Source organism: Lepisosteus platostomus, chromosome 15, assembly GCF_059453375.1.
Source record: "Lepisosteus platostomus isolate fLepPlt1 chromosome 15, fLepPlt1.hap1, whole genome shotgun sequence".
Taxonomy (NCBI): domain Eukaryota; kingdom Metazoa; phylum Chordata; class Actinopteri; order Semionotiformes; family Lepisosteidae; genus Lepisosteus; species Lepisosteus platostomus.
In genome coordinates this window covers 23,966,493-23,980,013 of record NC_142625.1, presented here as the reverse complement: position 1 = coordinate 23,980,013, position 13,521 = coordinate 23,966,493, and the positions used below count along the sequence as shown (strand labels likewise).

Below are 13,521 nucleotides of genomic sequence, written 5' to 3'. Positions count from 1 at the left end.
GCTCTGGTGTTCGTCTCATATGGTTGTTATTAAATGCGTTAAAGTGGTGGGATTCCGTTGTCGGCCTTTGCGCTCTCATAACGATCTCCCTAAATGCAACAACAATCTAGATTTTCTCTGCAGGCACCTTCACCGTGTTGAATGCAGTGATCATATTCTCCGAAATTGGGGTTAAAATAAAAGCACTAACCCAGTTCCCCTTATAAAAAAAGTGCTAATATATTACCTCCTCGTGCGACTCCTAAAGTGTCAGCAGTGCAGAGAAAAAAAAAAGTCCCTTTCCAACACTGATGAGATGCAATGTCTCTTTATGCTGTAAATTCGTTTTAGATGTGGTCAGCAACAAACAATTTTTAAGTCCGGCAAAGTCAGCACTGCTTAAAATAACATGTACTGCGCAGGGTATTGTTTACCCAAATCTACAACAGCTTCAATAGAGAGGTTTCTCTGCTCTGTCAATTAGAGGAGAAACAGTTCTTTTCCCCTTATTATTATTAAATTATTAGATTCAGCAACAAATTTCATTATTTTTATTAATGAAGACACCCTTCAAAAACTAAAAAAAAAAAAGGAAAGCAAAAGAGCTCTATAAATATCAACTGTGCATCAATGCAACTTCACATAGGCCAAATCCAAGCAAGAAGATATTCCACGCATTTCTTTGAAACCTCATTTCAACTTTAGATCAATAATTTCAAAACATTCGTTTCAGAAACAACACCCTCACTCAGAAGTCTGAGGACAGAAGTTAGACCACACACCGATTCAGTTTGAAAGTTTTTTTTTTATTACACATATCAGTCCACAGATATTTAATTGTAATCTAAAACCAAACAACACATTGGATTTTGTTAGCTGTAACCTTTCAAGAGATGGTGTCCACGAAACTAAAATACTCTACGAGTTGTACGGAACTTTAATTAGAAGGGAAAACGCCAGTTACGCTGTAAATATCACTCTCTGAGCCCAAGAAGCTGAACACAAGGAGCACCTTTTCATGGCTTTTTTTAACGTTCCTGACAGCGATTTCCAAAGAGAGCCACGTTTTGAATAGATTCCCCTGTGACAAATGCAACAAACCAACTGCAGCCGGCGCAGTTCAATCGAAAGGCCCCCAACCCCCCCCCGCACACACACACACCTCCCATCGGCTCCAGGCCCCAATAAAAACACTCCAGTCTGCGGAATAATTAACACGTTTGCGAGGCTGTTTTTTGCCTTTTGCCGAAAACGAAAAGGGTAAGGCCGAGAGCCTGCAGGAGGGTGGTCCTTTCTCCCAACACTAGGAGCAGGGGAAACGGGAGTTTTTTTAGTTCGTATGTGTGTGTGTGTGTGCACTTGTACAGACCATACAGTATTCAGCCAGGGGATTAGATTACAGACGCTTAAGCAAAATAGTTAACAGATTGTCCACAGCCACACCATCTTGGATTCAGCTACTGCCTGAGCCCATATGCAGGTCTGCTCAGCCAGAGCCTCCCCTCTTATCACTGCGTCCTGGAGGTGGGGGGGGGGGGGGGGGGGGGGGATCATTTTCACACATCCCTCCGCACATCAAAGTTCTCCCAGCAGCGAAGAGAGGCTTCATTTCTGCATCCCCGGGGTTTCTAAAACCTTCTCCTCTGTGATCCCCGTTTCGCTACTCAATCTTTGCAATGCTGGACAAAGTCCTGAATGATGCCGATTTAAAAAAAATTAAAAGAGCTACGACCTCTGTATTCTCCGTTTAGATAAGGCACAGCTTTTTTGACCAAATGTAATATTCTGATTTGTTGACACATCACACTTTCTCCACCCTTCTCATAGATGCCACCTTCAGTGTATTGGGGTGCAAAGGATAAAAACCAGAGTTGTATTTTACACCCTTAATCAGTCTGCCATGGTTAATCCCATGAGTTCTCTCCACTGATACTAGCAGAAGGCTGCACCCACTGTCTACATCCCAAAACACACAGGGTACCCCACTAAGTAAATGGAAGAACACCTTCTGGTGTGTGTCTTTCGCAATAACCCTGAGCTGTAAGGCTTGTTGAAAAGCTCAGAATGCACACAATTCTGCACTTCTCAGCTGTAGCAATGGGGCATGAATCCATACCAGCTATTTTCAGCTAGTGGTTCTAGCTGTCCACACAGGTAGTGCCAGTGCCAGGGTGGGATACTTAAAGATTAAAGCCTCGTTAGACAATAAACCTCATTAATATTTTGATGACATTCTGCAAAAAACGTGTGCCATCACTCACAGGCTATAAAAAGCAGCAAAGGATATATGTCAATCTTTAAAAACATTCCTTAGAGCCTCCTATGCTTGAGAGTTGAAAGGTACTGAGGATGTATTTGGCCTCCTAAAATAGGCATGGTTTAAATACGTCGCTAAAAAAAATCCTGCAGGATACCACTTACATTTTGTGGTTCAAGCAGCAAGACAAAAACAGGGTTTCAGCAGCCTACACCTGCTCCACTGCCACTTGTGCAGAAACAAAGAAGGAAAATACTGTACAGGCCTGAACAAAAACAGCCCCAACAGCCTAACTAGGAAGAAAATTACAAGGCCAAGGATTATAATTTGCACAGCAGTGCAGAGATAGCTAAAGTCAGTTCCTTAAAAATGAGGCCATTGAAACCACATGGATGGTGGAATGCCCTTTTCCGATTGGCTGAGCAGGAGTCACATGACAGAGTCCAGCAGAGAGGGTAATAATAGACCCCTCTTGGAGTGGAGAGGGGAAGGCTGGACTTGTACCAAAATCCCTCTACCACACACAGGCATCGCATTGTTAACCATTCACCAGGCTCCATCGCGGGGCACTTTATCATTCAATTAGGACAGCTTTCACACCGCACACCACAAAAAAAGGGCCTTCAATCAAACTAAAAACTTCACACTGATGCTGGAGGGGTTGAAAAGGGGCTTGCAGTCGTCATTCCAGGTTCATTTTTTTTGTCCTGGTGTTTGAGGAGAAGAGAGCGCCATTTGTTAATGTTTGGTGTCTTTTCCTTTTTCTTTCCCTCTCTTTTTTTTTTTGTCCGTAAGGGGGACCCTGGCAACTGTGCTCTCCTCGAACCCCGTGGAGCAGCTCGGGGGGTACAGAGGTTCTGTGGTGGAGCGCACAGCAGCAGAGGCGGGTTTAAGTACTCAGGCACGGCAGCGAGCGTTTGGCGTTTCCAGGAGAGGGGTGGGAGAGAGGAGAGGGCGTGGAGGTGAAGGGGGTAGGCCTACGGGCAACCTCAGGATGTCCTCACTTTCCGTCCAGCCTGACTTCTGCTCGGGGACGACGGACTTTAACGCCTCGCCAGCTACTGCCCCTGCTGCTGAGCATGTCAGCGGACTGCCCGGCCCGTGGACGTGGGGCAAGATCTTCAGGAACGCCCGGGCGGAGAAATCTCCGTGAACTCTCGGATGAAACGGAATGTAGGGTAAGGAAACCTGCCGGGAGCAGCATGGGGGGGAAAGCTGTCCTTTACGCACTTGACTTGCTCAACAACGTGCCGTGAGAAGCTCAGGACGTCGCCAAGAAGAAACAAGAGTGCAATTGTAAAAGAACGAACTCAAACAAAGAAGGAAAATGTGCGACTCCAACTCACGGCAAGTCGATACGTTGCATGTTGCAGAAGAAGCAGAAAACCCTCTTTTTCAAGAACAGGTGACTAAATGGTATAATTATAAACGGTATAATTCAGGCTGCTCTTGCATAAGGATGCACAGGAGTCTGGTCTCATGTAAGCTACACACCAGGAATCTAAGGAGTGATTGAGCAGAGTCTGGAGGTGTTTCGTAAAAAACAATGGCAGATTATCCAGTTACCCACAGTAATAACAGATTGTTATGTAGATACAGTTACATCCCAAAAGAGTGTTAGATGTTCTGTAATGCAAAAATCAGATCTAGACATGTGAACTCTCCCAATTTTCCTCAGAAAACTGAGGAAGAGACAAAGGGTGGAGTTTTATTTGGACAAAATAGCTCACAGAATGGTGTGGTCTTCATTGGCTACAACGTGTACATGTACCGTATGTGGGAAACGGCTCACAATCGCCATATGGTAAGCCAGACCGAGAGTGGAACTTAAATGGCATGGAGAAGGATCATCAGGAATGGTAACATTGATACATAAACATCTTCAACAGCAGTTGTGTAATGGAATTAACATCTTATGATTCCATTTGTCAACAACTTGGCATGGCTATGATGCTGACCTTACAAGCTAATGTTTGCTGTCACGATGCTCAGCTGGATGAGGTTTTCCCTGTAGATGAAGTATCCACTGAGCAGACCTAGTATGCAAGATGTCCAGATCTAAACCCCACACACCTAAGATACTCTGCAAAATATTCTGTATTCTAGCAACATGGTCACAGAAAGATTCTACAGATTGTGAATATTCCTAAGGTGCTGAAAAAAAAGATGACAATGAATCCATGCATTATTTCTCGGTGACACGTGTTGAAAAAAGCACAGTTTAAAACAAAGTTTTTGCTAAAACGTCACAAGGTTGAAGAAAATCTCAGTGAACACTAACTCACTGCAGGGCCAAGTGCTCAAGCTGTCAGCGACTATAGCCCCAGAAAAGGTGAATCAGTTACCAAACTATCCACTCAAAACAAATCTCTCGGTTCCCCTCCTCACCCTGATCTGCCACTCTGGTGACATCTGCCGCAAAGCCAACACAGACAAAGTGATCCATGTTCTTTTGCTACAAAAAGCAAGAAAACTTCCTTCACCAAAGCCAATGCATTCATTCAGTGGCAAGTCTAAAATAACCTCCAGTCTGGATAATAGCGATGTTAACAGTTTTACTTAGACATGTTGTTTGCAAAATTCCTATTTTTGGTGGGCCCAACCTGAGTAACACCTTTTAAAGTGAATTATTTTATTTAAGGCAACTGACACAGACCTTGCAGTAAATCTAGAAACAGGAGTTAAGGAGATTAGCCAAATAAATTGACTGCCATTATTCTCTCTCTTAATCCTAGAAAATTAATTGCCTCAACTTTCTTAGTTTTGTAACACAATGTAAGAGATGCAGATTTTTAGCCTCTGAATAAAAAGGGGGCATTTATTTAATTTGCAAGTCTTAATGCATACAATGTATTGAGAGTCTGCTGCTTCCAGTTTTCATTTGCTGTGCATTTCCATCCTCTCAGCATATAATGTTTGTAAGCATCATGTCGTAAGACAGAAACATCTTGGCTACATTGTAACATAACACGATGTATGTCATCTTAACTGATCATTAATCCATCTGAGATCCAGTTTGACAGAGAAGCCTTGTGTGCACATTAAAAGCAAGTGACTGTTCTGGTAAGCAGTGAAGTTGCTTTCTAATGGCAAAGGTATTTGAAGAGGGCTTGGTCTCATTAAGCTTTAAGTCCATGTATAGCTAAGATGTGAGTCACAGCAAATGCATATGCCTTTGAAACAGAGGTGGATGTTGGTCACTGTAATGTAAAGGGGCTCTTCAGGGATACACTACAACCCGTCACTGACAGCCGGCACATTCTGGGGCTGCAGATGCTGAGTCACTTGGCGAGTCATCCCTCGACCTTCCTCTCCCCCATCCACTCGATCGAGAAAGAAAAAACAAACGGATCTCTCGCACTAACCCCTGTGCACGCAAGGACACGGAACTGAAGAAAAACGATTTATTTTTCCCCCTTGACGTCTTGGCGCCCGTAAGAATTTCACAGCTCTGAGATGCAGAGTGGGAAGTCTGAGTGAGGGATTTCACTGAGATCTTTTAGGAAATCCTAGTCTCGAGGAAAGCAAGGCAATGTGATCCAGATGCCCCCCTGGGCTGTAGGAAACTCAGTCCTCCGTCAAATTCTAAAGCAATTCTCCCCCGTTACTACACTAGTCTTAAAGCCAGGACACAGCAAGAAGAGAAGAGTGATCTGAATGCATGGACTGGGCAACACCAGAGTGACCAAGGCTGAAATCCTCCTCTTCCATGATTCACTAGACCTCAGTGTTAACAGAAAACAGCTAAGTGAGCAGAGTGATACTCGCATGCATTTAGTTGATGAGGTTTTAGGAGGTGTACAGTAGCTCTGTGCTGGGCAAATGTTGGGGGATATTGGATAAGTTAACAGTTAATAAGTTAACACAGCTCTTCCTTAGATTGTCATCTGAATTAAATTAATTCACAATCTCATCTCAATGGTCCGAGATGTGCTGTGCCGAGTGTGTGGCTTCCCTGACAGTTGCTCCCAAAGATGAATGATGCTCCCTCTATCCCACAGCCTTCCCTTGAGCATCTTGGGAGCAATTAAGACTTCCCAGACCTCACGTTTGCAGTGGATGTGCTACATCCTGGATTTCCCACCACTGTTCCAGCTCTTCAGGCATGTGGGATCAGTATGTTCATCTGCCTGCCTTGTGAAGAAGGGAGGGAAAAGCTCTTTTGAGACTGGGCATGGCAAGCGCTACGGACTGTTCCAATCAATGTGATCGAGATTTAATGATCCTTTAACCCTTTGCTTGCAATTAACCAATTAACATTCTTCTTACTGATGCTGGGCAGTCCACATTACTCTTTTTGACTTAAGTACAGTGCAAAAGTAGCACATCTTAATAGTAAAGCAATTCTCTTACTCCAAAATAAAACCAGATAAAGCACAAACATAGCGAGCAGGAGTTGAAAGACCGTGATTATTTAATTTGTTTTTATTTTAGTATGAAAGGCTGTCAAAAAAGCAAATTTGCTTTAAATCGATTTTATGGTGTCCATCACAGGGGTGAACAAACTTAATTCAGCTACAAACAATTTAAAGAAAACCTTAGAAATTTAATAAAAGTCTGAAACCGGCATCACTGTGCTTTATTTGCAGGATGTGTATTCGCATGGATCACCAGCTTTAATACACAGAAAAACAACTTAAGATTCTGGACAGTTTCTCCGGGGCAACATTAATATGGTCTAACAGTAAAGATATTAAAAATCTTTATCCCAGATCACAGCCAGCTCCTTCTACCATTACAAACTGGAGCAGGGGCTTTTTTTGCTACAGAAGATTCACCACGAAAATGTCACATCTCTCCAGCATCATGAGGTTCAATGAGGTTTATGAAAAATTACTTAAGAACAGGAAGGAAGGGGGATGTGTCATCAAAATCATAACTATTTTCCACGTGAATCATGGAGTTGTTTATATTTTGGAGAGCACATTTCTCCGCTTTAGTTTAGAGGTTTTATAATTAATTCTTCTCAGTGGTAAGGCATTTAAGTTGTTTGCAGATCAAAAAGTGCGCTGTATCTGTACACGTACTGTAGTATATTCTATAGTTAACTGAGATGGCTGACACTTTTATACAAAATGACGCACATTTGCACCCATTTATACAGTTCGGTACTTTACTGGAGCAATTATGGTGAAGCACCCGAGTACAACAGCAATGTTTCACCTGGGATTACGAGACCAGAACCCTCACCAATGTACCCCCACATCTAAAATAGACGCGAGAGCTATTTCCACATCTTTCTTGTAACATGATGTAACATCTGTGCTACAGAAGAAATAATCACTGCAAAACATCCAATGTCTTTGCTTGACACCTGAAGGTCTATATTTTGCACCAGGTTGAGACTGACTTCCAGGTTTTCAAAGAAAATGATCATGATCATGTGCGATGATGAGGATGACATTGGCCACCATCCCACTGCAAAGCCTCAAGACAAATTTCACATGAGCGTGGCTCAATGAAGACCTTTCCAACAGAAAATCACCCCTGTAACTCCTGTCAGTGTGCTGCACAGGTTTTTCAAGATAAAGGAATGTATATCAAACCAAACCGCTACTAAAAACTCTGATACAATTCACATTTTCTGCTAAACACCAAGAACTTGTTTACTAAACCCTAGTGCATTCTCCACTATGTGCCTAGTCATATTAAGTCTCTTTATCAATCTATTTTGCATTGATTTAATTTATGGATACCAAAACAATGTTTTTTTTTAGTTATCTTTCTTGTGTACATGGAAGAACTGGCATTTTAATTTTAACATTAATGTTAAAAAACAAACAAATATTAAGTAAAACAAACTTCATTTAGATTTTATTCTCAAATCACCTTCTATTTTTTTTTCCAAACAAAGTGATGGGATAATAAAATCAAATGACACAGGCAAAAACTATTACACGGAGTAAATCGGATAAGTTTGTCAATTTCAGCAAATTCAACTCCAGAGTTTTGGGATATTCCAAACAAAGGCACAACACCACTGTTTATGTCTTAGAGTGGAAAAGGAGGATCACAGTTTTGTTTAAAATAAGCAATAGGACGCTTGTACACAACTAATAGTACACTGGTGTTTATTTTTTACCCAGAATTCTTCATATGCTGCCATTACGAAGCAAAAGGAAAATTAAAAAGGATCAAGAGAGGCTGTGGACTGAGCAAATCTGTGGATTTCATTTCCAGATCTGGTTGTGCAGCTACTTTGCAACTCTCCTCTTTACTCAATTATTTACAGAACTTTAACCAAAGCAAACACACGAGCACCAATCGCTTAAGGCTTGTTGCTATACTGTACAGACAACTATGGGCAGAGGTTTACAGCCATTTGACATGCTTCTATTTTGGTATTTATTAGAGCAGCTAAATACACAACAATCAATTTACACTGAGGAGCTGAAACATTGGCCATTTTAGTAAGCAGTAGTACAGTACATCTGACAAGAAATGCAGCAGGATTAAACATATCCTAAAAATCAACTAGGATTTCATAAGGAGAATGTGTTTGCATAACAACTAGTCTCCCATACAGTAGGGCACTTTAGAACATTACTTGTTGGTCTGCAAGTAGGCCCACTTATGTAATTAATTCATCAGGGCTCTATGCAAGTTAGAGCCACTCACATTTGCATAATGGTTTGTTTTTGAGGTTTGGAGAACTACTCTGCAAATACTAGTTGCTTGCAGACAACCCAAACAAAAACAATTGCAATGGTGCAATTACAACTTCTCCCCCCCAAAAAACTGGACCGAAAACATAATTTCACAAAGTTACAAGAATTAAGGATGTTCACAGGAAACATCCAACTCAGAAGGAAAGCCTGTGGTCGGCTTATTCTTTTGTGATTTAAAATTATTTTGTTTTGGCTGGTGTGCTTCACAGATAAACTTCAAAAACGATACTTGCAGAATGTTAAAGACACAATCAAACGTACCAAAAAAAAACAAATATAAAAAGTACTTACACTTGTTAACAAATCGCAAATTCTTACAAATCAGCACTTAAAGGAACATCTTTTTCAAAAATCCAGAGAAAATAAGACGATACATACCTCAGTGGTATGGTTATAAAAATGATACAATCAAGGTCCTTAAAAGTATGCTTCAAATACAAACACCAATCACTGATTATTAAAACTTGGGAGTCTTCCCTTTGGAAGGTTCATGCACACCAACAATGAAGAAAATTTAAGAAGCAAACAAATACAGAATCCGATAATCCCAGATTTAATTACAATGGAGCAGAAGTGTACAATTCAGGAATGTTTAAACTAAATAGTTAGGCACTTCAGTGGAAAGCCTTAGGAATTATCACAATATGGGGATCAAGTATCTCACATCTTCCTACTACTTCAGATGCTGAATACTGCAAGTTGAGTTAGAATGTGGATGGTGTCCTGCACAGTGGGTCTGTTTTTCATCAGCACTCTGTTCAACAGGCTTACTTTTTACTGACTTTTGAAAAACACAATTGTGAAAGAATAGTGGTTTGCATGCCAGGAACACAACTCCAACAAAACATTTCAAAATGTAAAGGAAAGTTCCTTTCATCCGGTAGAGCGCAATGTGGCCGAACACTTTCAGACAACGACAATGAATTTGTACCCTGAAATGCTGGCAAATGCGCGTGCCTAAATTGATTGGGTAATAAGTGGGCATGCCCCAATACTGGAGGATCTTTTTTTGACATGGCAATGTCAATTAATCCTAGAATATTTTGTTAAAGAAGGTTGAAAAAGAAATACCAATCTGGCAGATTGACACAACCTGTAGGTTTTGCATCAGTTGTATACTCTCACATGTTTGCGTGTCAAAGGAGTGCTGGAAGGTAGGGGCCCTTTACTGAATACATCGAAATATAAGACTGCAACAAAATTAAAAGAGAGGTACACCACCAGAGAAATGGTTGTGAAAGAAATGAAGAATAGATCATGGAGTTCCACACCCGCTTCCCCCATCGAATACCATATATAGAGATTAAGATTTGCTTTTAAGGGGCTACTTCACTCTAAGAATACTTCAATCATTTAAATTTAGTTGCCATAACGAATCTGCACTGCCATTTCAATCAACCAGGACAAACACGTCTTTTACTACCTTAACATCCTATTTTATCTTTATCAGGAAGATGTAATGTTATAAATGATCTAAACGTCACTCAGGATGCTCTGCAGAGAGACAAATTAAATAAATGTTGAAAATGATTTACTGCAGAAACATCTATAACAGATTTGAGACCCACAATGTACAGAAAAGCAGATAGCGATTTAGTACTGTAAAGCTCAGTTGTCTTTCCATAGTGGATACTCCCCAGCTTTGTTTTGCATAATGCAGTACTTTTGAAGCAAATTTATTCTCAGAGAATTGCACAGTTAAGTTAAAAGCAGAAACGATTTCAAAGAGGTCTCTTTGAGCTCAAACTACCAGACATTAATCAAATAATGTTCTTGTAACAATAAAAAAAAAAGTATTTTCAAATGCAAACTGGTAACCAGGTCCTGATTTAACTGCACAAAATCCTGCCGAGCTTTTGCGGTTTAAACGAGATCAATAGTTTTGCTATAACAGGTTATTGTTATTTTTTCCAACTTAAGGGGCAACCTGAGAGACACCCAGATAAGGTAATGTGACCCATACATTGGTCAGGTTTATGGCAACAGAAAAAAACAACACGTTAATATCTGCTTTGTCTCGCACTGCAAGATCAATAAGAAAACCATTGTCTCGTGACAATCTCGTTTCCATTTCCTTATTATGTAGCTTTCGGCTATGGAAATAGGTGAGGCTCTAGAATGTCTGTCACTGTTCTACGTAACAAGAGGATCATCTTTAAAAAATGAACTGCTGCAGGACATGGTGTAGAATCTGGGTCTGCAGTAAATTGTTTAATAAACAAAGAAGAAGATAAACTCTAGTTCTCCTTAGTGATCACGGTTTTCGGTCTTGCATGGTCTGAAGTCGTTTTTTTTTTAATCAAATGCATTTTAAAACTTAGACGTAGCTTGAAATTAAATAATCGGTTATGTTAAAAAAAAAGATAACTTTCACAAAGCTCCTCGCTGCATGATGCGAAAACAAGACAGGTGCTTGGACAGACGTTTATTGACAATCACAGCAAAGATGTGCATTTTATTTTCCAAATGAGTATTTTAAACAAAAGCAAAGACGGATTGTTGTTAGAGTAATTATACATTACTCGTTCGCTGTCGGATATCGGTCGTTCAATCTTCAGCCTCTAAAATTGTTTATCACAGTTCAACTTTTAAAAAAAAAATCAGTTCAGGGAAATAAGGATATTCTGCGAGTATGTGCAAATTTAGCTATTCGATATTTTTTCTTCCTTATAGCGAAAGAGAAACTGCTGACGAGCAAATCGTCAAGGAAGAGATACAGCACTTAAAAGAAGGAAATCTATTGTTCCTTAATTCAAGAAGATAAGTGGTTTGCAATGTTTTACTCGTCCCCGCAATGATACACATGAAAGCCGTAAACTACTGGAGTGGAAACAGTACTCATGTTTCTTAAGCAAACCATCATATTCTGATGCACAGTTAGAAAAACGCACAACCAAACTCTTGAAAAAAAAAGAACAAAATCAAACTCGGTATCAGTTCAGCATCGAAAGCTGGCAATAAAATTACTGTGTCTTTCTCGTAGCAGGATGCTCGTATTTTTCCCGGGCAGATTAAGTAAATAAGAAAACTAAGAGCCAGATTGTAAAACGGAAAATAATCTAGGAAAAAACAACTGACGACAACACCAAATACAACATCGCTGGGTTACACACTCGAGATATTCGGGGAGTTGGGGGTGGTTACAAATTTTCAAATTGTTTAAGTTTTTTTTGTTGTTGCTTTGCAGCACTTCTACAAAGTGGAAACAATATTGCGCAAAACAAACAAGCAGAAATCCAAAAGGCTTAACACTTCATAAAATGCCTCAAAAATGAACCATGAACGCTCGCTCGGTCCCTGTGTCTGTGTCCAATGGCACGGTCTCCATTCAGGACAGATAAATACAAATTAAATCCGTAAAAAGTAATTATTCCCGTAAAACTCACCCAGAGCATCAATTAGATAAGTAAAGCCCACCGGGAACGAAATGCATTTTGACCAGAGCACAATTAAATTAAAACCACGCATATTTATCGACAAACTTGCAGCGACCAGGCGATCACGTAATTAAAAATTAAATACCCCGATGCTCATACATGCTCCAACTAAACAAGTAGCATAAAAGTGGTCTTACCACACGAACGGTCACTTTTTAAAAAACGCATTTGGAAACAAAAGTGATAGAAAATCTGAAGTTAGTGCTCTCCAACGGGAAATCGCACGATTACTATAACCTTTACCGTTCAAATCGTATTATAAAAAATCCCATCACAAACTGTAGCCACTTTTAGAAGACTTGCAAAAAAAAAAAAGCACAGCTATAACCACCAAAAACTTTCCAGCACTTCAGTAGTCAATGTCTCAAGCAACCCCGGCAACATTTTATCCCAGACCAGACGCAAACCTACCGTGGGATCTCCCACATCACCTTTCCTGGCCTTTCTCTCCTCGATCAGCGGTTTTATTATTTTTTCCAATTTTTTTATATTTTTTCTTTTTTCAGGGCCTGAACGTTTCTTCTCCCCAGCCTGCGGCACCACAGTTCTGGAGCGGGAGCATTGTGGGAGTGACGTCAGGCACTTTCACAAACTTTTTTACGGGGCTTGGTAAACTACATTTTTTTTCCGTCTTTTGGCAGTGTTGACAGTCCATCAGAATAAAACAATAAATAAACGCATTTCCAGATATAAAAATAAAACGAGAGGAAAGTAGGAGCACAAATAGCTGGTAGGTTTGACGAAATCAATAACAGACTTGCTTTAAAAGATTCCAGAAAGTCGTTGTAACTTAGTGATCGGTTTCTTAAGTAAAGGGCTGTTTTAACAATGAATTAAACGAACAATAGACTGATGGTGTTCCAAGCAGGGTGATGTACTCATGTTGTTATGGACTTCTTAAAAATAACCGCACAACTTCATTGATTAATGATTTGGTACATAAAATATCAATCAAAAGTAACTGTTCAATAAAGGATGTACGAAAACATTTCTCTACAATTATATCGGAATATCAGCCGAAGACACGACTTTTCTGATATAATATTATTGTGTGGTTATCTGGAAAATAAAACATCATTACAAATTTATTTTTATGATAAATCCCTTTTAATGTCTTAAAAGTTTTCTTCTTCCTTAAAATGATGGGGTTTTTTTTTGTTATTTGGTGGTGTTACACCTT

At 40.1% G+C, this 13,521-nt stretch overlaps 1 protein-coding gene across 1 annotated transcript in view; it reads right to left on the bottom strand.

Moving 5' to 3' along the window:
• plagl2 (pleiomorphic adenoma gene-like 2) overlaps window positions 1-13,062 on the bottom strand; it is a 34,996-nt gene extending 21,934 nt beyond the window's left edge. The window contains exon 1 of the mRNA XM_088608441.1: window positions 12,753-13,062. The gene's annotated coding sequence lies outside the window, so the exon portion shown is untranslated. The remainder of the gene's footprint in view (window positions 1-12,752) is intronic.
• Window positions 13,063-13,521: the final 459 nt, after the last annotated feature.